General features: G+C 47.9%; 1 protein-coding gene across 2 annotated transcripts in view; it reads right to left on the bottom strand.

The window, feature by feature from the left end:
* The window catches only part of CTNND2 (catenin delta 2), a 731,828-nt gene extending 707,916 nt beyond the window's left edge, over nt 1-23,912 (bottom strand). For both annotated transcript variants that reach the window (XM_066579126.1, XM_066579127.1), the window contains exon 1: nt 23,723-23,912. The gene's annotated coding sequence lies outside the window, so the exon portion shown is untranslated. The remainder of the gene's footprint in view (nt 1-23,722) is intronic.
* Nucleotides 23,913-25,405: the final 1,493 nt, after the last annotated feature.

Raw genomic sequence — 25,405 nt, 5'->3', positions numbered from 1 at the left:
TAAAATTTGGACGCTAATTCTTTTGCGCTTAGAATTGAATAATCGAGTTGGGACCCATTAACTTTTCCTATTTATGACATAATCAATGCTCGTGCAAAATTTCAAGTTTCTATGACATTGGAAAGTGAGAGAATTAGATTCCGTACGTAAAATTTGGACGCTAATTCTTTTGCGCTTAGAATTGAATAATCGAGTTGGGACCCATTAGCTTTTCCTATTTATGACATAATCAATGCTCGTACCAAATTTCATGCTTCTACGACTTTGGGAAGTGAGAGAATTAGTGGCAATGATGGAAATCGAACGATCTACATGGGGGGGCGTGACTTTTGACGACACTCGCACGCGCGCCATTTATCATAGCATAAATGTACTATGCCTATAATCTTCCCAGGAGTGTACTCAACAACTTCCCAAAGTTTCATGGCGATCGGATGAATGGTATAGTAGCGCATAAAGGACAAACAGACACACAGACAAGCAGACAGACACGCATACATTCAATTTTATATATATAGATTGTAAATGAGAAAAGTAAGTTATGGTTCTCTGAACAGGATGATGAAAAATCTATTGAACAAAGATTAGAGATGAGCGAGCGTACTCGGATAAGCACTACTCGCTCGAGTAATTGGCTTTATCCGAGTATCGCTGTGCTAAAGATTGGGGTGCCGCTGCGGCTGACAGGTGAGTCGCAGCGGGGAGTAGGGGAGAGCGGGCGGGAGAGAAGGAGAGAAAGATCTTACCTCCGTTCCTCCCCGCTCTCCCCTGCAGCTCCCCGCTCCGTGCCGACACCCGAATCTTTAGCCCCGAGCACAGCGGTACTCGGATAAAGCCAATTACTCGAGCGAGTAGTGCTTATCCGAGTACGCTCGCTCATCTCTAACAAAGATGCTAAAAATAAAAATCTATATAAATTTGGTATCGCTGTAATCTTATTGACCAGCAAAATAAAGTAAACTAGTCATTTATACCATGTAGTGAATTGAATAAAAATAAAAATAAAACCAGTACAATAATGACGGAATTACTGTTTTTCCCATTCCCTCCCTTCTCCACCCAAAAACGATAAAGCCCTGATGCACTCTACACAGCTTGTCCTTTTACATGGGACGTTTGCCCAGCGATAATCATTTTGGTGCTTTCACACAGGAGCTTGACTCAGTGAATGGAGGTGGCGCGGACCAGAGGTCGCTCCAGCTGCCCGTCTTCATTCACATTGAACAGCCAGTCGTTTACAGATTAACAAGAGCCTGTTTATATAGACCGATCATGGTTTGATTTGTATGTCTGTTGAAACTGAACAAGGATATATTATAATTTAGTTACAGTTACTGAGAAAATCACTACCAGCAGCATACTTACTGCTATACTGATACAAAATATTAGGGTGGGTATAGACACCACATCCCTCAGCATGCAGGCAAATTGCAATATGAAGGCCCATTGCATAATGCAAAATACCTGTAGTGACCTTGACTGGCACTACAGAATAGAAGTACTTTACCTGCAAGTTAAGAGCAACTGTTCTAACTACCAGTTCATTTAACAAAGGGTAGTTATGGTGGACTTTATTTAATAAGAAGAGGGAGTCAGGATAGGGAGCTAAATAGTTAATGGTGATTAGGTAGTTCACGGTTGTAAATCACGGAGCTGGAGCTGAGATGTGACAAGTCTCTGGAGTGAGTAAAACAGGAGGGGATTTCTGAGTCATGTTGTGTTGCGCAGTTAAAAATTATAACAGTCTGGGGAGATGGAAGTCAAGGGGGAGTATGGAGTAAGTCTGTGAGGAGTTCAGTTAGAGTGGAGAGAGATGGAGAGCGAGAAGCATGGGGGGTAAGAATGGCTACAGCCATGCTGCCCTGTCCTCTGTCCTGCTGTAATTAGAGATATGTTACGTAAACTTTCAAGCAATCCTAATAAATCACTTTGACGCTAAGAGAAACTGTTTGTTCTTTAAAACCTTCCAGCTCTGCTTGCTACCGGGCAGCAACACAGACATAAGCTTCGGACAAGTAGCAGGGAATCTGCATAGGAATTTTGTGAGTACTGGAGAAAATGTCAGCACAGTGTTTCATGGTCGGCAATTTACTGTTAGTTAGAAGAAAGGGGTTTTCAGATTTAGTCAGTTTTCTCTCTATAGCTCCCCCTTAGCTCAGATGCAACCTCCCCAGAGCTTGTTTATGCATATATAAAGTGTTAAACTGTGTATATGCAAGTTGTATATGCAATTTCTGGTGTTTAATGTTATTGCAGACAACCACGTGCCTGATAGTAAAAAGTGTACCTGGAGTTTACTTACAAACGTGTGTTAGTCTTATTTCACTGCCAAAGCCTTTTAATTCAGGTACTGACCTCATGGTCACCTAACTCCACTAGTCGTCAAGATCCTGTTGCATACCTTCAACAGTGCGCAAGATTACAAAGAGCGTGCTGTACTCATCGCCACTGTGACACGGCGAAGCACTTCAGACAATCACAATCAGAGCTACCAGCAGGCAGGGATTTCAAATTCCCGGCTGCTGATAGCTGAGATCTACAGAGCCGGGGACAGCCAGGAGAAGACGAGGCTGAGCCCGGCAGCCGAAGGGAGGTGAGTAAATTTTTTTGTTTTTTTTTAACACTTCCCTTTGTTTTTCAGGGAAGGGCTTATATTTAAAGCTATCTCCTAAAAAACATTTCAGGGGTGCCGGCAGCAGGATCCTCCAGCGCAGCTGTCATGTGTGACAGCTGCGGTAGGGAATCTTTTCTTTCCCTGCAGGGATGTAGAATTCCTCTGCTGCATCTGTCACAGATGTGCTCTGCATCCCCGCGGGGGTCACGCAGCAGCGGAGAGGTAAGTTTTTTTTTACTTTTTTTTTTTTACACTAAAATGTTTCTTTTTCAGGGAAGGGCTTATATGTAAAACTCTTCCCTGAAAAAGAATGCAGGGGGCCAGCAGCAGCCGCGGCTCCATTGAAAACAATGCATGCATTCCCAATGGTGCATGCATGTCCTATCTTTACAGGCACGCACCTGCAAAGTACAGACATGTGCACACACCATAGGGAATGCGATGCTGTATATACAAGTGTGTGTTTATGCGTGCGTATGCACGCACAAAAACAAGTTGGTGTGAACCTACCCATAGGGTGCGTTCAGACGAGTGTGTTTTGGTGCGTACTTAGGTGGGTACATACGTCCGCACCTAGGTACGAGCAAAAGCACGCGTGAACACAACTGCGTGCTTGTTGTCAATGGAGCCGCGGCTGCTGCCGGCGGCTCCATTGAAAACAATGCTCTGCCGATCCCTTGCATTCTTTTCCAGGGAAGGGCTTTACATATAAGCCCTTCCCTGAAAAAGAAACATTTTAGTGCAAAACAAAAAAAGAATTAAAAAAAACTTACCTCTTGCAATGCAATTTTAATATTAGAAACTGTTATCGTCTATCGCAAGAAAAACGCACAAGAAAATCACAAGCGGTGATTGCAAGAAAAAGCATGGCTGATTGCAATATTTCTCTCGCAAAATCACAATCGCCAGCGTGGAGCTCTGAGGAGGTTTTGAGGTAATACATCAAGCTGATTTCTGCAGGAAGCAGACAGTTCCGTTCTCACTGCAGTGGTCAGGCTGGGTATTGCATGCCATTTAGGTCAATGAGACCTATGTAACACTGAACTTGTTGGTGTATGGAGTGCAGCGGCCCAGCATACAGCTGAACACCAGGGGTCCCAGGTGTCACACCCCTGCCGATCTGCTATTGATGGCCTGTCCTGCAGAGAGGTCATCAATAGTTTATAACTAGACAACCCCTTTAAGTTTTATTTGTACCTATTAGAAGTGTAAAAATGTTATCAGAGGTGCAAAAAGGTTTAACATGCCTGAGATAAATACAATTAAGAAGGAAAACATGTAATGGCACACTAGATGGACCATGTGCATAAATGATACACTACATTTTTTTCTGCGGGTCGGTACAGTTACAAAGAGACCAAAATTCTTATTTGTTTTTAGGTTTTTCCACTTCTCCACAATAAAAACCCTTTTTTGGGAAATTATTGTTTTTTTTTAAGATCACTGCATTCAAAGTGCTATAACTTTTTTATTTTTCCATGGATGGAGCTCTCTGAGGGCTTATTTTTTGCGAGATGAGCTGTAGTTTTTATTGGTAGCATTTTTGTGTACATACGTTTTTTTATCACTTTTACTGCATTTTTTGGATGGCAATATGAGAAAAAGCATGAAAAAAGGGGTTTTTGAACATTTTTTTTTACATTTTTATTGGTTGTACTTTATTTTGCTCTTATTTTTACACCATTTGTGTCCCTCTTGGGGACTTTTACTACAGCAGTAATGATCGCTGCGATAAGGCATGGCAGGACGTTTAAAAAAAAAAAAATCTATGCAGAATTGATGCGTTTTCTCTCCCTACGATCTTAAAAAAAAAAATAATAAGTTTTACAATATAGTCTATGTACCCAAAAATGGTACCAATAAAAACTACAGTTTGCCAAGCAAAAAACAAGCCCTTATACGGCCGCGTCGATGGAAAAATAAAAAGGTTATGGCTGTCAAAAAATGGAGATGAAATAATACCAAAAATCGTTTGGTCCTCCACACCAAAATAGGCCGCATCCTTAAGGGGTTAATGACCTGGCCTGTTTGCGTCTAAGTGTGATGAAGCCAAATGCTGGAAATCTGCCATGTGTGACTTTAAGGCCTTAGTCAGACGGGCGGTTTTTCGCGCGATTTGCGCATGCGCATGCGTCCGGCGATTTTTTAAAACCATTGCTTTGCAATGGTATCGGACACATGAGCGCTTTTTATGCGCTCGTCCGATAAATTATAGAACAGAAATCGCAGATCGCACCTATCTGCGATCTGCGATTCCTGTTCTCTTCTCTATATGCGCTCAATGGGGCCGGCGGCAGCAGCGCCGACCCCATTGAGAACATATAGTAGACAAATCATTCTGTAACAGCTGTGGCAGAGAAGAACGATGTTTGCCCATGGAATTCAATGGAGCCGGCAATACAGCCGGCTCCATTGAAAGCAATGGGCTGCCAGGGAGCGCAGGATGAATTGTCGGGAAGGGCTTAAATATATAAGCCCTTCCCTGCAATTCATCCAGAAATGTGTAAAAATAAAAAATATATATATACTTACCTTGTCCCGGCAGACGGAGTTCAGAGCGGCCGGCCTGCAGTGGGTGTGAAGGGGGTGTGAGTCAGACTTGCCCCTGATTGGCTCAGCGCTGAGCCACTCAGGGGCAGGTCTCACTCACACCCCCTTCACACCCACTGCAGGCCGGCGCTCTGAACTCCGTCTGCCGGGACAAGGTGAGTATATATATATTTTTTATTTTTTATTTTAGAATTTGTGTATATTTATTAAAAGCGCCAAAATTGGTAAGATTTTGAAAAAAATATCATTTTTCCCATTTACAACTTCAATATCTCAAATATGTGTGAACATACTGTACACATTTTTGCTAAGGTATATATTTCCATCTGTTTACTTTATTCGGAACGCACATTTAAAAAAAATATTTTTTTAATTTAGGAGACGTACAAATTTAACATTACTTTACAGCATTTTGAGGAACATTTTGTTTTCCTGCACCAAGCCAAGACTGCAAAGGCTCATAGATATCAGAATGATAGATATCCCCACACATGACCCCATTTTATAAACTACACCCCTTAATGTATTTACTGAGGGGGGTCAGGAGTATTTAGACCCCACAGGTTTTTTTGAGGAGTTAATGCAATTGAGAGGTGAAAAAAATCATATTTTTGCAAATATGTAATTTTAAAGAGTTTTTTTTTCTATAGTGCACATGAAAATAAGGATTTACAACCCAAAATAGATACCCCTGTTTGTCCTGTGTTCAGAAACATACCAATTGTGGGCCTAATATTATGTCTGTATGCACAATGGGGCCCAAACCGAAAGGAGCAGCTGGTGACTTTTAGAACAGACATTTTGCTTGAAGGTGATTTAGGCCCCATTGCCCACCTGTAGAGTCCTTGAGTGGCCAAAACCCTCACATATGACCCCATTTTGAAAACTAGACCCCTCAATGAATTCATCTAGGGGTGTACTGTGTATTTCTACCCCACAGTTTTTAATGAATCTAAGCAAAAAGGAAAAAATTACAATTTTCACTTTTTCACCAATTGCGTCATTTTAAAATCTGTTTTTTTTGTACAGCACACATATGGCTGAAGACTTTCACCCCAAAATGAATCCCCGTTTGTCCTGTGTTCAGAAACATAACCATTGTAGCCCCAATCTGCTTACAGGACACATGGCTCGGCCTATAATGGAGGGAACACCCATTGGATTTCAGGGCACAATTGAATACATTTCAGGCCTCATTGCTCCCTTGCGCAGAAAAAAAATTGACTCCCTAAAAATAATTCCCTCCCCTTTTTGGTGTTCCCCAAATTTTAGATGAAAGTAATAATGTAAACTGCGTGGTATGTCTGAAGATAGAAGTAAATATGGAGGCCTGGTTGGGATGGGCACATGAGGCAATAAAACCGGGTATCCCTCCTCCTCTCATGCTTTTTAGGGGGTATTTCTTGACCTCAGCGGCAGGAATAGGGTGTAAAAATGGCGCTCTGTGAGGCTTCGTAAGCTTGCTGAGGTGCGGCGGTATCACACAGAAGGCGCTCAGCAAGCTTCTCCTGGAACTGCAGGAAGGCAAGCGTTCCCAGAGACATCCTGTAAATTACGTATTACAGGTGGCGATCTGAATAATGGCGGTCTCATACGGCCGTATATGCAATCCGCTTGCTGAGGCCCGCAGAGGATCCCAGCTGTGAGCCCGGCGGTGGCCCTGCGTACAGCCGCGTACTGTACTGCACATAACTGCATATTCACACAGGCGGTAATGCGCAGTACACCTTTTTTTGCTTGTATTTCCTGCGACGATGCTTAGCAATGTAGTTGCGTATTAACTATGGATCTATCCACGACCATAGAGTACAATGGGCTCTATGTCGCGGATATCCACGGTAAAATAGAAAATGCTGCGTTCTGCTTTCTGCGAGTGGATTACATAATTCCGACCCGCTGACCTGAGTGGAATTGAGTAATCCAGTACATTTGATTGATCTGCGGAATACTGTAAGGAGAGATGAAACTTTACCTTTTTTAAAAAAAATTGTTATACTTTAACTTTACATAATTACCGTTATCCAACGGATGACAGTGATCATGTGACCGGGAACCGCACACAGCGGTCCCTGATGATATCTCCCTGCACTAGGCTATCTTTGACAGCCGGGTGCCGGGAGATTTTGAATGCGCCGGGCTCTCTGGCCTTCTGCGCATACACGCCACATCAGCGCTTGCACAGAAGACCGTGGCAGGTCAATACCTTTTCTGTGATCGCCGGTTTCCATTGGATAGTGGTGATCATGGGCCCAGGGACCGCTCATCGCAGTCCCCGGTGGCATCTTCTACCTCCGAGCTACCTTCAGTAGCTGGGAGCCAGGAGATTTTAAAGTTCCCATGTCTCCCGGGTCCTGCGCAAGCATGTGACGTAATGATGTCTGGAGCGCATGCGCAGAAGGCCGCCGTCAGGTCCTAGAGGACCAGATCGCTGTGGGACATCGCAGAGGACGGGGGTGACCATTTTCAGTTGCTCTCATGGATCTGATCCATAAGCTAAATGTTTAACTTTTTATTTACTTTAATGCATTACTGGGGGGAAGCTCCCCACAGCCCGGGATTGACAGCTCCGGGTTGTCGGCTACCTCCGGGAACCGACAGCATGAAGTTGTCACAGCCTGCAGGGCTTTAATCCCCAGAGGATGCATGTTTTTACGTCCTCCGGGATAAAAGCCCACTTAGGCAGGACGTAAAAACACTACAGAGTGGTCACTAAGGGGTTAAATATATTCCACAAAACCCTTTTCTAACGCCAGGTGAAGACCATTTGTGCGGAATATACGGGTGGACGCAGTATAGCCGCCAGTATAGGAATAAGAAAGCTAAACCCCGTCAACATAATCATCCACCAACCACCTTCCCCACAAGCAAAAGAGAGAATGATTTGCCAGCACATACAGCCCCACTTGCCGTTGTCTTGCGATGGCGCCACTGTGCAGGGAGAACACTGAAGGGGCCACAAGACAGCCAGCGACCACCCTAGAGTACAGCCCCTAGAGCATGCACAGGCCGGAAAACGCCACTGCCTCCATGCCTTTCATGCGTGTATTGATTTCATGCATATATATACACAGCGACTGCAGGTTTTACTTTGTATTTCCTCTGTATTTATGTAATGAGCTATTACTGTGCATAAAACGCGCCAAGATGGGACAAGCTGTGTTTTTTTTTCATGAGATTGAAAATAAACATATTATGTGTAAAAATTCTGTGTGCTTACGTTCGTGTGAATGAGCTCTGATCGTTCAAAAAGTGATCGCATGGTAGCAAGTGTGAAGGCTGCATGTCTAAAAGATGGCCTAAAGACTCCATGATGTCTGTTTCTTTTGCTTGTCTGTAGTAATATTTAGTTACACATATACATTTGTATGGTTTTCAACTTTCACCCAGACATATGCTAGATTTAACCTTAACTAATCCAACTGGAGAAATTAATTGGACCACCACAAAGTTTCCTGTATTGTGTTCTTATCTTAAGATATGACCTGCCAAAACTTACTAACAAGCATTACAGGATGTATCTCAAGGCTAACATCTGGAGAGAGAAGGACGAATTGATAAGAAAATGATATATAAAACTGCTATATTAATTGTATTTTTAATTCTATTTGGCATAACGCCGCTCGCTTTGTAAAATCCTATAAAGATTGAACGTATGGCAGAATAAACCAGAATGCATTTCACATAGCATCATGTCTGTGTGTCTGCATCCTCCTGACCGGTCAGTCATATCACTTTAATTTGGAGCCTGGCAGCATATTGGGAAACAGTTGAATTTCCCTAACAAACTTGACGCCCAACTGTGGGGATCGAGAAGACAGAAAGACAATCATTGTACCCCGATTCTCGGATCACGGAGGAGAGCAGCCTGGAACCACAGACTGAAAAACAGCGTTGTACGGTAAGGCATTATCTTGCCAATCTTATCTGTGCTTCCCGGTTGATCTTTCTCCAGATCTAAGGGTAGGTGTGCACGCTTCCTCGTACTACCTCGAGTCCATAAGAACATACGGGCTGAGTATGCTGTCTGGGTGATAACAGATTTGAATGATAGTGGGTTTTTGTTTCTGGTTTTGTTTAGTCCTATGGTTAGCCTGTAAAATATGGAAAAAGTCAAATGAAGATACTGACAGCACAAGTCAGTGACAAAAACTTGGACATTGACAAAAACTTGGACATTGACAAAAACTTGGACATTGACAAAAACTTGGACATTGATAAAAACTTGGACATTGATAAAAAATGTGGACATTGATATGCCAAGGACTTTACAGTTACAAGCCAGAAAGGAAGAAGAGGATAAATGGACTAAAAATGGGAGCAGCAGGACAGGTTGGCGTATGGCTAACAGTCAACATAGCTTGCCCACTACGGTCCCTGTACCCCTTGATGGCTCAGCTGATTCACGGAAAGTCGCACCTATCAAAAGCAGCAATGATGTCGATGCTTGAACGAGGACGGGTGGCTCCTGGGTTCTCTGTAGCTGCTGCATCATTTGTCCAGTCTTGCATGATCTGTGCCATAAGCAACTCAGGACAGAAGGTAAAGGTGCCACAAAAACATATGCCTAGACCACTCTACCCATTTCAGATTGCAAATTGACTACATTCAGCTTCCACGTGTTGGGAAGTATGAATATGTGCTTGTTGTTGATGTCTTTTCAGGTTGGAGGCCTACCCTGTTACCGAAGTAAACGAGCAGGTAATCGCAAAGAAGCTCATGAATTAGGTAATCTGAAGATACAGGGTACCAAAACAAAGGTACACACTTCACAGGTGAAATAATGCAACACATCATGTCTGCTTTGGGTGTATCCCAGGTCTTTCACACACCCTACCAGCCACAGAGTAGTGGTAAAGTAGAAAGGATGAACGGTACCTTGAAATTAAAAATACAAAAGGCAATGAAGGAAACGGGCAAACCGTGGACTGAGTGCCTTCCATTAGCACTTTTCTTAGTTAGGTACATACCTAAGAGGAAGATAGGATTGTCTCCCTATGAAATTTTGTTTGGCAGTGTGCCAAGATTGGACCTGTACTTTCCTCAACAACTGCGGGCACAGTTTGGGATACTGACTATGTACAGTCTCTAAGTAAAGGTCGGAAAGTAACACACAACCAGGTTTTCTCTTCTATTCCAGATCTTAATTCTTTTGAAGGTACACATGACCTGCAGTCTGGAAATTGGGCTGCCATGCGGAGACATGTGAGGAGAATGCTGGAACCCAGATTTGATGGTCCCTACCAGGTTCTGTTGACTACCAGCATTTCAGTCAAATTAGAGGGAAAACTAAATTGGATCCACGCCTCACACTGCAAAAAGACAACCAAACCCAAGGGGCAATGTGGCCTGAATCCCTCACAGCCCAAGGAATAACTGTCATAGTTTTTGCATTTTTCCTCACTGGATTCCCACCAGCTAGGGAAACAGAGCAGCTAAGGGATGAAAGGGAATGAATGCAATGGCAGAAGGGCATGCCAATATGTGGGAATACTTGGCCTGAAATGTATTAAATATTACTAATATGTGTATGGTAAATCTTAAGACCAGTAAGGACATACTGCATACCTGCCTGTTGGCAGTACCTACCTCAATTTCGGTACTAAAAAGTGTATTTTCAATGATTCATAATGACACCGAGGTATAAGAAAATGATATTCAGAATTCTGTAAATATCTATGACTACTGTCCAGTGTGCCCACAATTAGAACACACCCGGTGGGCAAATATGACCGGGTTTAAAGTCAGACAGGTGGCAGGAGCAGAAGTCTGTTATAACTTTACCTGCAACAAGTCTGATATAGGGAGATGTGCACAAATATTACTCAACCAGGTGTCAGCAACATCTGATTCAATAATATTGTGTTACCGAACAAAATGCCAAGTATGACCAAAGGTAACACTGTAAAAAGTCCTAATCATTTTAGAGATGTCAAGATATGTACTAGTTTGGTTGAGTCTGTATATCTTCTTTAATGTCTCTATGTATGGGATGTTTTGGACACGCCAAAAAAGTCTTAATGAAACTCTTAGTTTAACTATGCTATAAGCAGAAGTAATAATAATGTAATCTGTTATTTTACTTTGTGGTAATTTTCTTTTATTGTTTTGAGTATCTGCAATTTTTGGATGTTCTGTGGAATACGGAGACAAGCAAAGTATTTTATGTCTCTTCTGCTGCGATATCGTTGAAACAAAGCCATGACAGTGGGAATCCGACCCAAAGAACTAATAAGTCCAGCAACCCTTGAACGTACTACAAATATGGACTCTTTCTCATGATGAACTGTTTCAAATGGGGATTTGTGAAGACTGATGGCCTAAAGACTCCATGATATCTGTTTCTTGTCTGTTATAACATTTAGTTACACATATATATTTGTATGGTTTTCAACATTCACCCAGACATATGCTAGATTTCACCTTGACTAATCCAACTGGAGAAATTAATTGGACCACCACAAAGTTTCCAGTATTGTGTTCTTATCTTAAAGGGGTTGTCCCGCGCCGAAACGGGTTTTTTTTTTTTTTAAACCCCCCCCCCCCGTTCGGCGCGAGACAACCCCGATGCAGGGGTTAAAAAAACCACCCGCACAGCGCTTACCTGAATCCCGGCGGTCCGGCGTCTTCATACTCACCTGCTGAAGATGGCCGCCGGGATCCTCTGTCTTCATGGACCGCAGGGCTTCTGTGCGGTCCATTGCCGATTCCAGCCTCCTGATTGGCTGGAATCGGCACGTGACGGGGCGGAGCTACACGGAGCCGGCATCCTGCACGAGCGATCCCATTCATAAAAGAAGAAGACCCGGACTGCGCAAGCGCGGCTAATTTGGCCATCGGAGGGCGAAAATTAGTCGGCACCATGGAGACGAGGACGCCAGCAACGGAGCAGGTAAGTATAAAACTTTTTATAACTTCTGTATGGCTCATAATTAATGCACAATGTACATTACAAAGTGCATTATTATGGCCATGCAGAAGTGTATAGACCCACTTGCTGCCTCGGGACAACCCCTTTAAGATATGTCTTGCCAAAACTTACTAACGAGCATTACAGGATGTATCTCAAGACTAACATCTGGAGAGAGCAGGACGGATTGATAAGAAAATGATATATAAAACTGCTATATTAACTGTATTTTAATTCTATTTGGCATAACGCCGCTCGCTTTGTAAAATCCTATAAAGATTGAACGTATGGCAGAATAAACCAGAATGCGTTTCACATAGCATCATGTCTGTGTGTCTGAATCCTTCTGACCAGTCAGTCATATCACTTTAATTTGGAGCCCTGCAGCATATCAGGAAACTGTTGAATTGCCCTAACACAATATACCGCCAAATTGTGAGACAGGACAAACACTTGTAACATTCCAGATTATTCTACACCCTTAGGCCGGTGTCACACTGGTGTAAGTGCATTTAAGTACTCAGTTGTGCTGCGTCGTTGCGCAATGGCCATTGGGTATTTGTGCGCACCAGTGTGCTCTACTGTACTTTTTGCACGCAAAAACATACAAACATTCCCATTCATTGAAATTGGCAAATAAGGTAGTTCAATATGTGCTAATTTTGTGCACAAATGCGCATGAAATTGAGCATGCTATGTATTTTATTGTGCGACTGAAATACGTACGTAAAAAGGTTGATGTGACACGGCCTTATATACTTGTCTGATAACTCTAGCACCACCCTGCTGTCTGCATCATCCATGAATGACTTCCCAGCGTCTTCCTCCAACAGACACCGCAGTATAGGCTCTGTTGTAAATATATATTATATACCATGCCATATACTGGATTCTTCTATATGAGAGAGTGCAGTCTACGAAGCTGTGGAATACTAACCAATAGGACAGATAGGCGACCTTAACGACCCCGTGGTCCCAGACGAACCAAGATGGCTGCACGGCTTTTCAGCATTGCTAGTACAATATATGCCTGCCAACCAAAGCAGCGTGTCTCAGACTCCTAGCAATTCACAGAGAAGCAGTGCAGCCATCTTGGTTCATCTGGGATGGATGGCTGCGTCTCACACATGTGCCGGCAGCGGTGTGAATGGGCTCTAATACTCACAGGAATCTTACAGCCACCTCCATAGAAGGCTGCTGCACTTCTGAGGGTTCTGTCAGGGACACCACGAACCGCAGCAAGAATGGAGGCCGACAGAAGCAGCAAGTATGAAGGCCGGCTGAAGCAGCGTCTCCCTGCACTGATGGAGGTTCTGTCAGGGACATCACAAGCCACAGAAAGGATGGAGGCCGGCAGAAGCAGCGTCTCCCTGCACTAATGGAGGTTCTGTCAGGGACACTACGAGCCGCAGCAGAGATGAAGCCGGGCAGGAAGCAGCATCTCTCTGCACTGAAGAAGGTTCTGTAAGGGACACAACAGCCCAGAGCTACAGCAAGGATGGAGGCCGACAGAAAGAGCATCTCCCTGCACTGATGGAGGTTCTGTCAAGGACACCGCAGCCCGGAGCGTCAGGAAGGATGAAGGCCGGCAGAAGCAGCGTCTCCCTGCAGTGATGGAAGTTCTGTCAGGGACACCGGAGCCCAGAGCTACAACAAGGATGGAGGCCGACAGAAGCAGCGTCTCCCTGCACTGATGGAGGTTCTGTCAGGGGCACTACAAGCCGCAGCAAGGATGGAGGCTGGCTGAAGCAGCGTCTCCCTGCACTGCTGGAGGTTCTGTCAGGGACACCGCAGCCGGGAGCCACAGCATGCATGGAGGCCAAAAGAAGTAGTGTCTCCCTGCACTGATGGAGGTTCTGTTAGGGACATCAAAAGCCACAGCAAGGATGGAGGCCAGCAGAACAGAGCCTCCCTGCACTTTTTTCTCCCCTGTCCCCCTGCACATACAGGACCTCTGAAACATCCAAAACACCTTTGGAATTGTGTCACCCCCAGGCATCCTGTTGTCCTATCCAGCCGAACTGACGAAGGGGTTCGTCCCCGAAACGCGTTTTCAAATGCTGGTTTTTATTTTGTGAAATAATAAAAAAAGAAGTGCTTTCACCATCACATATTGGACCTTTATCTTAAACTTCTAGTAGCTTAGAGGGTTGCGCCTCCATACCAGTATTTTTCTATATCCCTTTCCCTGCACTGATGGAAGCTCTGTTAGCGACACCGCAGCCCAGAGCCACAGCAAGGATGGAGGCCAACAAAAGCAGCGTCCCCCTGCACTGATGGAGATTCTGTCAGGGATACCGCAACCCGGAGCCACAGCAAGGATGGAGGCCGACAGAAGCAGCGTCTCCCTGAACCGATGGAGGTTCTGTCAGGGACAACACAGCCTGGAGCTGCAGCAAGGATGTAGGTCGGCAAAAGCAGCATCTCCCTGCACTGATGGAGGTTCTATCAGGGACACTACAAACCGCAGCAAAAATGGAGGCCGGCAGAGACAGCGTCTCCCTGCATTGATGGTGGTTCTGTCAAGGACACTACAGACCAGACACGCAGCAAGGATGGAGGCCGACAGAAGCAGCATCTCCCTGCACTGATGGAGGTTCTGTCAGGAACACCGCAGTCTAGGGCCGCAGCAGAGATAGAGGCCGGCAGAAGCAGTGTCTCCCTGCACTGATGGAGGTTCTCTCAAGGACTACACCAGCATCAGCAAGGATGAAGGCCGGCAGAAGCCATGTCTCCCTACACTGATGAAGGAAGGAGGCTGACAGAGGCCACATCTCCCTGCGCTGATGAAGGTTCTTTCAGGGACCTCAACGCCCAGAGCCGCCAAAGGCCGGCAGAAGCGGCATCTCCCTGCACTGATGGAGGTTCTGGCAGGGACATCATGATCCGCAGCAAGGATGGAGGCCGAAAGAAGCAACGTCAATGGTGTCGTCAGCAAAGATATGGATTTCTAAACCATGGAGTGAATTACCTATATGATGTACTGCTTGCTAGAGACGGGTTGCAACCTATAAAAACAGGTAAGCACATATTTGGTGGGTGCCTTGCTTCACTCATTAGGAGAGCTTTAAACTAGAATATGGGAAGGGAATCGAAAGGCCAGGTAAAAATATACAGCTAATTAATACATCTGAGAACCTTGTTATTAGAAGTGTAAAGAAAGAACAAAGACAAAAAATTCAGAAGGAAAGTAGGGGAGCAAGAGACACCGATCACAAATGCACAGAGCATGGGAAACAAACCAGGAGAATTGGAGCTCCTAACACAGGAAGAGAAATATGATGTCATAGGAAACTTGGTGGAATGATACACAAGATTGGAATACAACTTATTTATAAGAAACAGACCTAATAAAAGGGGAGGAGGTGTTGTGTTGTACGTGAATGAAAACATTCACATGAAAACATTCCTCTCCACAGAGATTCAACCTTCAGAGCATAGGAGTTCTGTAGAAACTGTTTGGGTAAGAGTACAAGGAGAGAACATCAGAAAGAACACCATTGTAGGCATTTACTCTAGGCCACTTAGACAAGCAGAAGATATGGAGGAACTCTTTCTACATCAGATGGCCAAGCTCTCAAAAAGCATGACATAGTGATCATGGGAAAATTTAACACATCCAGACAGACATATGTTGGGAAACTCTCTCAGGTAAATGTAATGGATCCAACAAATCATTATTTGCTCTTGCTGACAACTGTATCTTCGAAAAGGTAGAGGAGAAAACAAGGGGATCTGCTATCTTGGACCTAATTCTTACCAACAGGGAGGAAATGGTTAAGGAAGTAAGAGTAGCTTTGACCTTAGGAAGCAGCGATCATGATATCATTGGATCTTGGATAAAAAGGGGAGGAAGACCTGAGAAGACTCAGACCTCATGGTTGGATTTCAGAAAGGCAGATTTTAATGAACTCAGAAAGAGAATAGGAAGAATTCAATGGCTGGATGTTCTTAAGGACAGAAATGTCCAAGAAGTTGAGAAGGCAGAAGTTTTAAATTCCTATTTTGTATCTGTTTTCTCTCAGAAACTAGATGTAACATCAACGTATCTTCCCTGCGCTATTGGGGGAATACAAGCATGCAGGCTATCTATAATCAGAGAGATGGTGAGGGAACACTTAGCTAACTCAAATAAATTCAAGTCTCAAGGTACAGATAAATTACATCCTAGGATACTAAAGGAAGCAGAGGAAGTAATTGCTGACACACTCGCCATAATCTTTGAAAATTCCTGGAGAACAGAAGTCCCAGAAGATTGGAAAAGGGCAAAAGTTGTCCCTATCTTCAAAAAAGGGAAGAAGGTAGATCCAGGAAACTACAGGCCTGTGAGCCTGACTTCTATACAGGGAAAGATCTACGTACAAATTATTAAACAGTATGTATGCAAGTACTTGGATAAAAATCGAGTAATTAACCAGAGCCAGCATGGGTTTGTAACAAACAAGTCATGACAGACAAATCTATTTTTTTCTATGACAGTATCACCGACTGGGTTGATCAGGGAAATGCGGTAGATATAGTTTATCTTGACCTTAGTAAAGCATTTTACAAAGTATCTCATAACATACTTACTGAAAAAATGACCAAATATGGGATTGACAAGGCAACTGTTAGGTGGATTCATGCTGAGTGATCGTACTCAAAGAGTGGTCGTGAATGGCTGCATATCTAAGTGGAAGAATGTATCAAGTGGGGCACCACAAGGCTCTGTCCTAGGCCCAGTGTTGGTCAACGTTTTGATAAATGTTCTGGAGGAGGGAATTGATGGGAAACTGATTAAATTTGTCGATGACACAAAGCTAGGAGGGATAGCTAACACTAGGGAAGAGAAAGAGTATTTAATAAGATTGCGAAATAACTTAAACACTGGGTGGCAACTAACAGAATGGTATTTAAGAAGAAGAAATGCAAAGTCCTACATCTGGGCAAGAAAAATGAAAAAAGCGCATACAGAATGGGAGGAATTGGGCTAAACAGCAGCACATGTGAAAAAGACTTGGGTACACAAATAGATCATAGACTGAACATGAGTCAACAATGTGATGCTGCAGCCACAAAGGAAAACACAATTCTGGGATGTATTAAGAGAAGCATGGAGTCTAGATCACATGAGGCCATTATCCCCCTCTACTCTTCGTTAGTCAGACCTCATCTGGAATACTGGGTCCAGTTCTGGGATGTAAGAGAAGAATAGAGTCTAGATCACGTGAGATCATTATCCCCCTCTACTCTTCCTTAGTCAGACCTCATCTGGAATACTGTGTTCAGTTCTGGGCACCCCACTTTAAAAAAGACATGGACAAACTGGAGCAAGTATAGAGAAGAGTAACCAAGATGGTGAGCGGTCTGCAAATCATGTCCTATGAGGAACGGTTAAAGGATCTGGGAATGTTTAGCTTGCAAAAAAGAAGGCTGAGAGGAGACTTAATAGCTGTCTACAAATATCTGAAGGGCTGTCACAGTGCAGAGGGATCAGCCCTATTCTCATCTGCACAAGGAAAGACTAGAAGCAATAGGATTAAACTGAAAGGGAGGAGACACAAATTAGATATTAGACAGCCAGTGGATCAATTAGTGGAACAAGTTACCACGGGAGGTGGTGAGTTCTCTTTCAATGGAAGTGTTCAAACGAAGAATAGACAAATATCTGTCTAGGATGATTTAGTGAAGCCTGCACCGAGCAGGGGGTTGGACCCGATGACCTGGGAGGTCCCTCCAACTCTACCATTCTATGGTTCCCTGTAATGTTAGAGGTTCTGTCAAGGAAACTACAGCTAGGAGCTGCAGCAAAGATGGAGGCCGAAAGAAGCAGCGTCTCCCTGCACTTATGGAGGTTCTGTCAGGGACACTACGAGCCGCAGCAAGTATGGAAGCCGGCAGAAGCAGCACAGAGCCGCAACAGGGATGAAGGCTGACAGAAGCAGCGTCTCCCTACACTGATGGAGATTCTGCTAGAGATGCCACAGTTCGGAGCCGCAGCAGGGATGGAGGCCGGCAGAAGCAGCGTCTCCCTACACTGAATAAAGCTCTGTCAGGGACACCAAGGCCTGCAGCCACAGCAAAGGTGGAGATCGGCAGAAGCAGCATCTCCCTGCACTGATGAAAGCTTTGTCAGGGACATCAAAGCATGGAGCTGCAGCAAGGATGGAGGCTGACAGAAGTAGTGTCTCCTTGCACTGATGGAGGTTCTCTTAGGGACACCGCTGCACGGAGCCGCAGCAGGGATGGAGGCCGGCAGAAGCAGCGTCTCCCTGCACTGATGGGGGTTCTGCCAGGGATACCACAGTCCGGAAACGCAGCAAGGATGGAGGCTGACAGAAGTAGCATCTCCCTGCACTGATGCAGGTTCTGTCAAGGACACCGCAGTCCAGAGCCGCAGCAAGGATAGAGGCCAGCAGAAGCAGAGTCTACCTGCACTGATGGAGGTTCTGTCAGGGACAACACATGCCACAGCAAAGCTGGAGGCCGGCAGAAGCCTGCACTGAAAGAGGTTCTCTAAGGGACACCGCAGCTCAGGGCCGCAGCAGGGATTGAGGCCGGCAGAACAGCATCTCCCTGCACTGATGGAGGTTCTGTCATGGACACCACAGCCTGGAGCCGCAGCAGGGATGGAGGCCGACAGAAGCAGTGTCTCCCTGCTCTAATAGGGGTTCTGTTAGGGACACCAAAGCCTGGAATCGCAGCAAGGATAGAGGCCAGCAGAAGCAGCATCTCCCTGCACTGATGGAGGTTCTGTCATGGACATCACAATCCGCAGCAGGGATGGAGGCCGGCAGAAGCAGCATCGATCTGCACTGATGGAGGTTCTGTCAGGAACACCGCAGCTTGCAGCCGCAGCTGGGATGGAGGCCAGTAGAAATAGCGTCTCCCTGCACTGATGGAGGTTCTGTCAGGGACACCGAAGCCCAGAGCAGCAGCAGAGATAAAGGCCAGCAGAAGCAGCGTCTCCCTGCACTGATGGAGGTTCTGTCAGGGACATCACAAGCGGCAGCAAAGATGGAGGCCGGCAGAAGCAGCGTCTCCCCGCACTGATAGAGGTTCTCTAATGGACACCGCAGCTCGGAGCCGCAGCAGGGATGGAGGCCGGCAGAAACAGCATCTCCCTGCACTGATGGAGGTTCTCTAAGGGACACCGCAGCTCTGAGCTGCAGCAGGGATGGAGGCCGGCAGAAACAGTGTCTCCCTGCACTGATGGAGTTTCTGTCAGGGACACTGCAGCCCAGAGCCGCAGCAGGGATGGAGGCCAACAGAAGCAGCGTCTCCCTGCACTGATGGAGGTTCTGTCAGGGACACCGCAGCTCGGAGCCGCAGCAGGGATGGAGGTCGACAGAAGCAGCGTCTCCCTGCACTGATGGAGGTTCTGTCAGGGACACCGCAGCTCGGAGCCGCAGCAATAATAGAAGCCAGCAGAAGCAGCATCGCTCTGCACTTACGGAGGTTCTGTCAGGGATACCGCAGCTCGGAGCCGCAGCAAGGATGGAGGCTGGCAGAAGCAGCATCGCTCTGCACTGATGGAGGTTCTGTCAGGGACATCGCAGCCCAGAGCCGCAGCAGGGATGGAGGTCGGCAGAAGTAACGTCTCCCTGCACTGATGGAGGTTGTGTCAGGAACACCGCAGCCCGGAGCCACAGCAGGGATGGAGGCCAGCAGAAGCAGAGTCTCCCTGCACTGATGGAGGTTCTGTCAGGGATACCGCAGCCAGGAGCCGCAGCAATAATAGAAGCCAGCAGAAGCAGCATCGCTCTGCACTTACGGAGGTTCTGTCAGGGATACCGTAGCTCGGAGCCGCAGCAAGGATGGAGGCCGGCAGAAGCAGCATCGCTCTGCACTGATGGAGGTTCTGTCAGGGACATCGCAGCCCGGAGCTGCAGCAGGGATGGAGGCCGGCAGAACTAACGTCTTCCTGCACTGATGGAGGTTCTGTCAGGGACACCGCAGCTCAGAGCTCCAGCAAGGATGGAGGCCAGAAGAAGCAGCGTCTCACTGCACTAATAGGGGTTCTGTTAGGGACACCAAAGCCTGGAATCGCAGCAAGGATAGAGGCCAGCAGAAGCAGCATCTCCCTGCACTGATGGAGGTTCTGTCATGGACATCACAATCCGCAGCAGGGATGGAGGCCGGCAGAAGCAGCATCGATCTGCACTGATGGAGGTTCTGTCAGGAACACCGCAGCTTGCAGCCGCAGCTGGGATGGAGGCCAGTAGAAATAGCGTCTCCCTGCACTGATGGAGGTTCTGTCAGGGACACCGAAGCCCAGAGCAGCAGCAGAGATAAAGGCCAGCAGAAGCAGCGTCTCCCTGCACTGATGGAGGTTCTGTCAGGGACATCACAAGCGGCAGCAAAGATGGAGGCCGGCAGAAGCAGCGTCTCCCCGCACTGATAGAGGTTCTCTAATGGACACCGCAGCTCGGAGCCGCAGCAGGGATGGAGGCCGGCAGAAACAGCATCTCCCTGCACTGATGGAGGTTCTCTAAGGGACACCGCAGCTCTGAGCTGCAGCAGGGATGAAGGCCGGCAGAAACAGTGTCTCCCTGCACTGATGGAGCTTCTGTCAGGGACACTGCAGCCCAGAGCCGCAGCAGGGATGGAGGCCAACAGAAGCAGCGTCTCCCTGCACTGATGGAGGTTCTGTTAGGGACACCGCAGCTCGGAGCCGCAGCAGGGATGGAGGTCGACAAAAGCAGCGTCTCCCTGCACTGATGGAGGTTCTGTCAGGGACACCGCAGCTCGGAGCCGCAGCAGGGATGGAGGCCGGCAGAAACAGCGTCTCCCTGCACTGATGGAGGTTCTGTCAGGGACACTGCAGCCCAGAGCCGCAGCAAGGATGGAGGCCGGCAGAAGCAGCGTCTCCTTGCACTAATGAAGGTTCTGTCAGGCAAACTGCGAGCCGCAGCAGGGATGGAGGGCGGCAGAAGCAGCGTCTCCCTGCACTGATGCAGGTTCTGTCAAAGACACCACAGCCTAGAGCCGCAGCAGGGATGGAGGCCGGCAGAGGCAGCATCTCCTTGCACTGATGGAGGTTCTGTCAGGTACACCGCAGCCCAGAGCCACAGCAGGGATGGAGGCCAGAAGAAGAAGCGTCGCCCTGCACTGGTGGAGGTTCTGTCAGAGACACCGCAGCCAGGAGCCGCAGCAATAATGGAAGCCAGCAGAAGCAGCATCGCTCTGCACTTACGGAGGTTCTGTCAGGGATACCACAGCTCGGAGCCGCAGCAAGGATGGAGGCCGGCAGAAGCAGCATCGCTCTGCACTGATGGAGGTTCTGTCAGGGACATCGCAGCCCAGAGCCGCAGCGGGGATGGAGGCCGGCAGAAGTAACGTCTCCCTGCACTGATGGAGGTTGTGTCAGGAACACCGCAGCCCGGAGCCACAGCAGGGATGGAGGCCAGCAGAAGCAGAGTCTCCCTGCACTGAGGGAGGTTCTGTCAGGGACACCGCAGCCAGGAGCCGCAGCAATAATAGAAGCCAGCAGAAGCAGCATCGCTCTGCACTTACGGAGGTTCTGTCAGGGATACCGTAGCTTGGAGCCGCAGCAAGGATGGAGGCCGGCAGAAGCAGCATCGCTCTGCACTGATGGAGGTTCTGTCAGGGACATCGCAGCCCAGAGCCGCAGCGGGGATGGAGGCCGGCAGAAGTAACGTCTTCCTGCACTGATGGAGGTTCTGTCAGGGACACCGCAGCTCAGAGCTCCAGCAAGGATGGAGGCCAGAAGAAGCAGCGTCTCACTGCACTGGTGGAGGTTGTATCAGGGACACCGCAGCTCGGAGCCGCAGCAAGGATGCAGGCCGGCAGAAGTAGCATCGCTCTACACTGATGGAGGTTCTGTTAGGGACAGTACGAGACGCAGCAAGGATGTAGGTTGACAGAAGCAGCGTCTCCCTGCACTGATGGAGGTTCTGACAGGGACACCGCAGCTCAGAGCCGCAGCAGGGATGAAGGCCGACAGAACCAGCGTCTCCCTGCACTGATGGAGGTTCTGTCAGGGACACCGCAGCCCGGAGCCACAGAAAAGATGGAGGCCGACAGGAGCAGCATCGCTCTGCACTTACGGAGGTTCTGTCAGGGACACCGCAGCTCGGAGTTGCAGCAGGGATGGAGGCCGACAGAAGCAGCATCGCTCTGCACTGATGGAGGTTCTGTCAGGGACACCGCAGCCCGGAGCCACAGAAAAGATGGAGGCCGACTGAAGCACCATCGCTCTGCACTTACGGAGGTTCTGTCAGGGAGACCGCAGCTCGGAGCCGCAGCAAGGATGAAGGCCGACAGAAGTAGCATCGCTCTGCACTGATGGAGGTTCTGTCAGGGACACCGCAGTTCGGAGCCGCAGCAGGGATGGAGGCCAGCAGAAGTAGCGTCTCCCTGCACTGATGGAGGTTCTGTTAGGGACACCACAGCCCGGAGCCGCAGCAGGGATGTAGGTTGACAGAAGCAGCGTCTCCCTGCACTGATGGAGGTTCTGTTAGGGACACCACAGCCCGGAGCCGCAGCAGGGATGTAGGTTGACAGAAGCAGCATCGCTCTGCACTGATGGAGGTTCTGTCAGGGACACCGCAGCCCGGAGCTACAGAAAGGATGGAGGCCGACTGAAGCACCATCGCTCTGCACTTACGGAGGTTCTGTCAGGGATACCGCAGCCCGGATCCACAGCAGGGATGGAGGCCCGCAGAAGCAGCATCGCTCTGCACTTACGGAGGTTCTGTCAGGGATACCGCAGCTCGGAGCCGCAGCAGGGATGTAAGGTTGACAGAAGCAGCGTCTCCCTGCACTTACGGAGGTTCTGTCAGGGATACCGCAGCCCGGAGTCGCAGCAGGGATGGAGGCCCGCAGAAGCAGCATGGCTCTGCACTTACGGAGGTTCTGTCAGGGATACTGCAGCCCGGAGCCGCAGCAGGGATGTAGGTTGACAGAAGCAGCATCGCTCTGCACTTACGGAGGTTCTGTCAGGGATACTGCAGCCCGGAGCCACAGCAGGGATGGAGGCCGGCAGAAGCAGCATCGCTCTGCACTTACGGAGGTTCTGTCAGGGACATCGCAGCCCGGAGTCGCAGCAGGGATGGAGGCTGGCAGAAGTAATGTCTCCCTGCACTGATGGAGGTTCTGTCAGGGACACCGCAGCTCAGAGCTCCAGCAAGGATGGAGGCCAGAAGAAGCAGCGTCTCACTGCACTGACGCTCTGCTGACTGGATCCTCTGGCCTCTCCTCAGGCAGCCACCAGCAGGGACTTCCGCCTTTTTTAGCAATGTTGAAAGGTGCGTCCCCCAAATGGCTGAAGGCCGTCAGCCGCTGTCACCACTGAGTGCACTACTGTGGCAGGTGACCTGTGTGTGACAGCAGTCTACTGCCAGGATAGATCATCCTTTACATGGTGGCACCTGGCTGCTTCCCATTGCAGTCATGTTTGGTAGCCCCCCTTCATGTTTGGTAGCCTCCCCCACCCCCCACCTCATGTTTGGTTACCCCCTACTCCATTTTTGGTAGCCCCCCCGGGAGCCCCCTCCCCCTGCACCTCCAATATTTTCATTCTGAGAAGAAGGGGGAGGGGCGTCCTGCACCCAGCAGTAACCCAGAAGATAGCGGCCAGTAACGGCTCCGTCCACAACAATAGCCCCTGCATCCCCCCCGGTCCGCGCAGACCCCCGCCATGTCCTTACCGCAGGCCGCAGAGGCTTCTCCTTGGCGCACAAGGGCGGGAGTCTCCGCCGCAGCCGGGATGGCGATGATGGCTGTCTCAGAGGGCGATCCTGACCTTGCAGAGCTGCATCGTCGTCCTCCCTCCTGCGCCTCCTCAGCAGCGCTCCTTACAGCAGCCCACACCTTCCCATCCTCCGCGGCGGAGTAGGACGTGATGCCGGGATGCTTCTGCTGCTGCTGCTGCCGTCAGGAGATGAAGATGCTTCTCGGTGCTGCCGACAAGCCGCGGCTCTCTATTGGAGAAGACAAGACGTACCGCCGCCCCTCTTCTCTGAAGGCTGGAGGAGGAGCCAAGGAGCTCCATGCCCTGGGCGAGACATGAAGATGAAGGGATGACGGAGGCTGGACTGACCATCTACAGTCTAGCAGCACCTTATACACATCACGCCGATGGGCAAGACGTCATTGTTCTAGAACTTCCATAAGGGGGCATTACTATGTAGAAATGAGAGCCCAGGCTTGTGAGCAGAGGTTAATGTGACAGTGGGCCCAGGGCTAGATGAAGACCAGGGGCCACCACCAGGATCCCTTCTTCAAATAATCTGACACAACATATATACACAACCAACAGCTTGGCTCTGGTACTTTATAGAGTAAGCTTGGTTCTAGGCATCCTAGCCAAGCAGTATACCTTGTTCTAGTACTGTATCTATGCAGTACGCTTGGTTCTAGGCATTGTAGCCAAGCACCATGCTTGGTTCTGGTAATGTATCTATGCAGTACGCTTAAGAGACCAAAGTGAACTGCTATGCAGTAAAAAACTTCCGCACTCCCGACTTCTTATTAATCTAAGTAATTTATTACCTCAGCAGGGAAAAAAAGATAATATACAATGATATCCAAATTATCCCTGTGTGTGTGTGTGTGAATTAGGCTTCGTTATGCTTGAGAAAGGCGCCATTGCAGCGCAGAACACAAGAAGATGTACCAGATAGCTCCTCAAGGTTGTCATTCAGTGGAAACCGACACTATTTTGATCCTCCAATGCAAGGGGGAGAGCTGCAGAAATAATTGGGGTCTCTCATAAGAGAGTGGTCCCAAAGGAATAAAATACAAAAGAGCTATCAGCAAACAAAATTTTCTGCGCTCAATAAATAGTGTGTAACCACAAATAGTAGTCTGTCAAGAATAAATAGGAGTTACACTTACTGGGAAGGAGGGGGGTATGATGACCATGAGCCCCCTCCTTGAAGTGATATCTCCTTCAGCCTCCAAATAGATGTTTCCACACGTTTTAGAAGTGAAGTAATAACACCTTTAATTCCAAACTTCGCTAAGATAACGGGCAACGCGTTTCAGTGCACACAGGCACCTTTCTCAAGCTATAGTTCAACAATAAAATCGTCACATATATAGAGAGAATAAGTTACTTACAATACATGCCGCTGGTGTCTCTCAGTGGTGGCAGCCATAATGGAGGCGTGTCTAAATGTACCGACGTCACGGCGCCGGTCACATGGTCGGCGCCATGACATTACACCACTGCTAATGAGATCCGGTGGTAGCGGCCAGAAAGCGTTGCACCCGTACCTTCAGCCGGTTAGTGGGTGAGAGGGCCCTCTGTCCACATCCCAATGACTTTTTTATGCCATTATATATTGTCGTTTTTTCCTCTGCTGGGGTAATAAATTAGTTAAATTAAT

This window comes from Eleutherodactylus coqui, chromosome 9, assembly GCF_035609145.1.
Source record: "Eleutherodactylus coqui strain aEleCoq1 chromosome 9, aEleCoq1.hap1, whole genome shotgun sequence".
NCBI lineage: Eukaryota > Metazoa > Chordata > Amphibia > Anura > Eleutherodactylidae > Eleutherodactylus > Eleutherodactylus coqui.
This window is presented reverse-complemented; position numbering and strand designations above follow the sequence as displayed.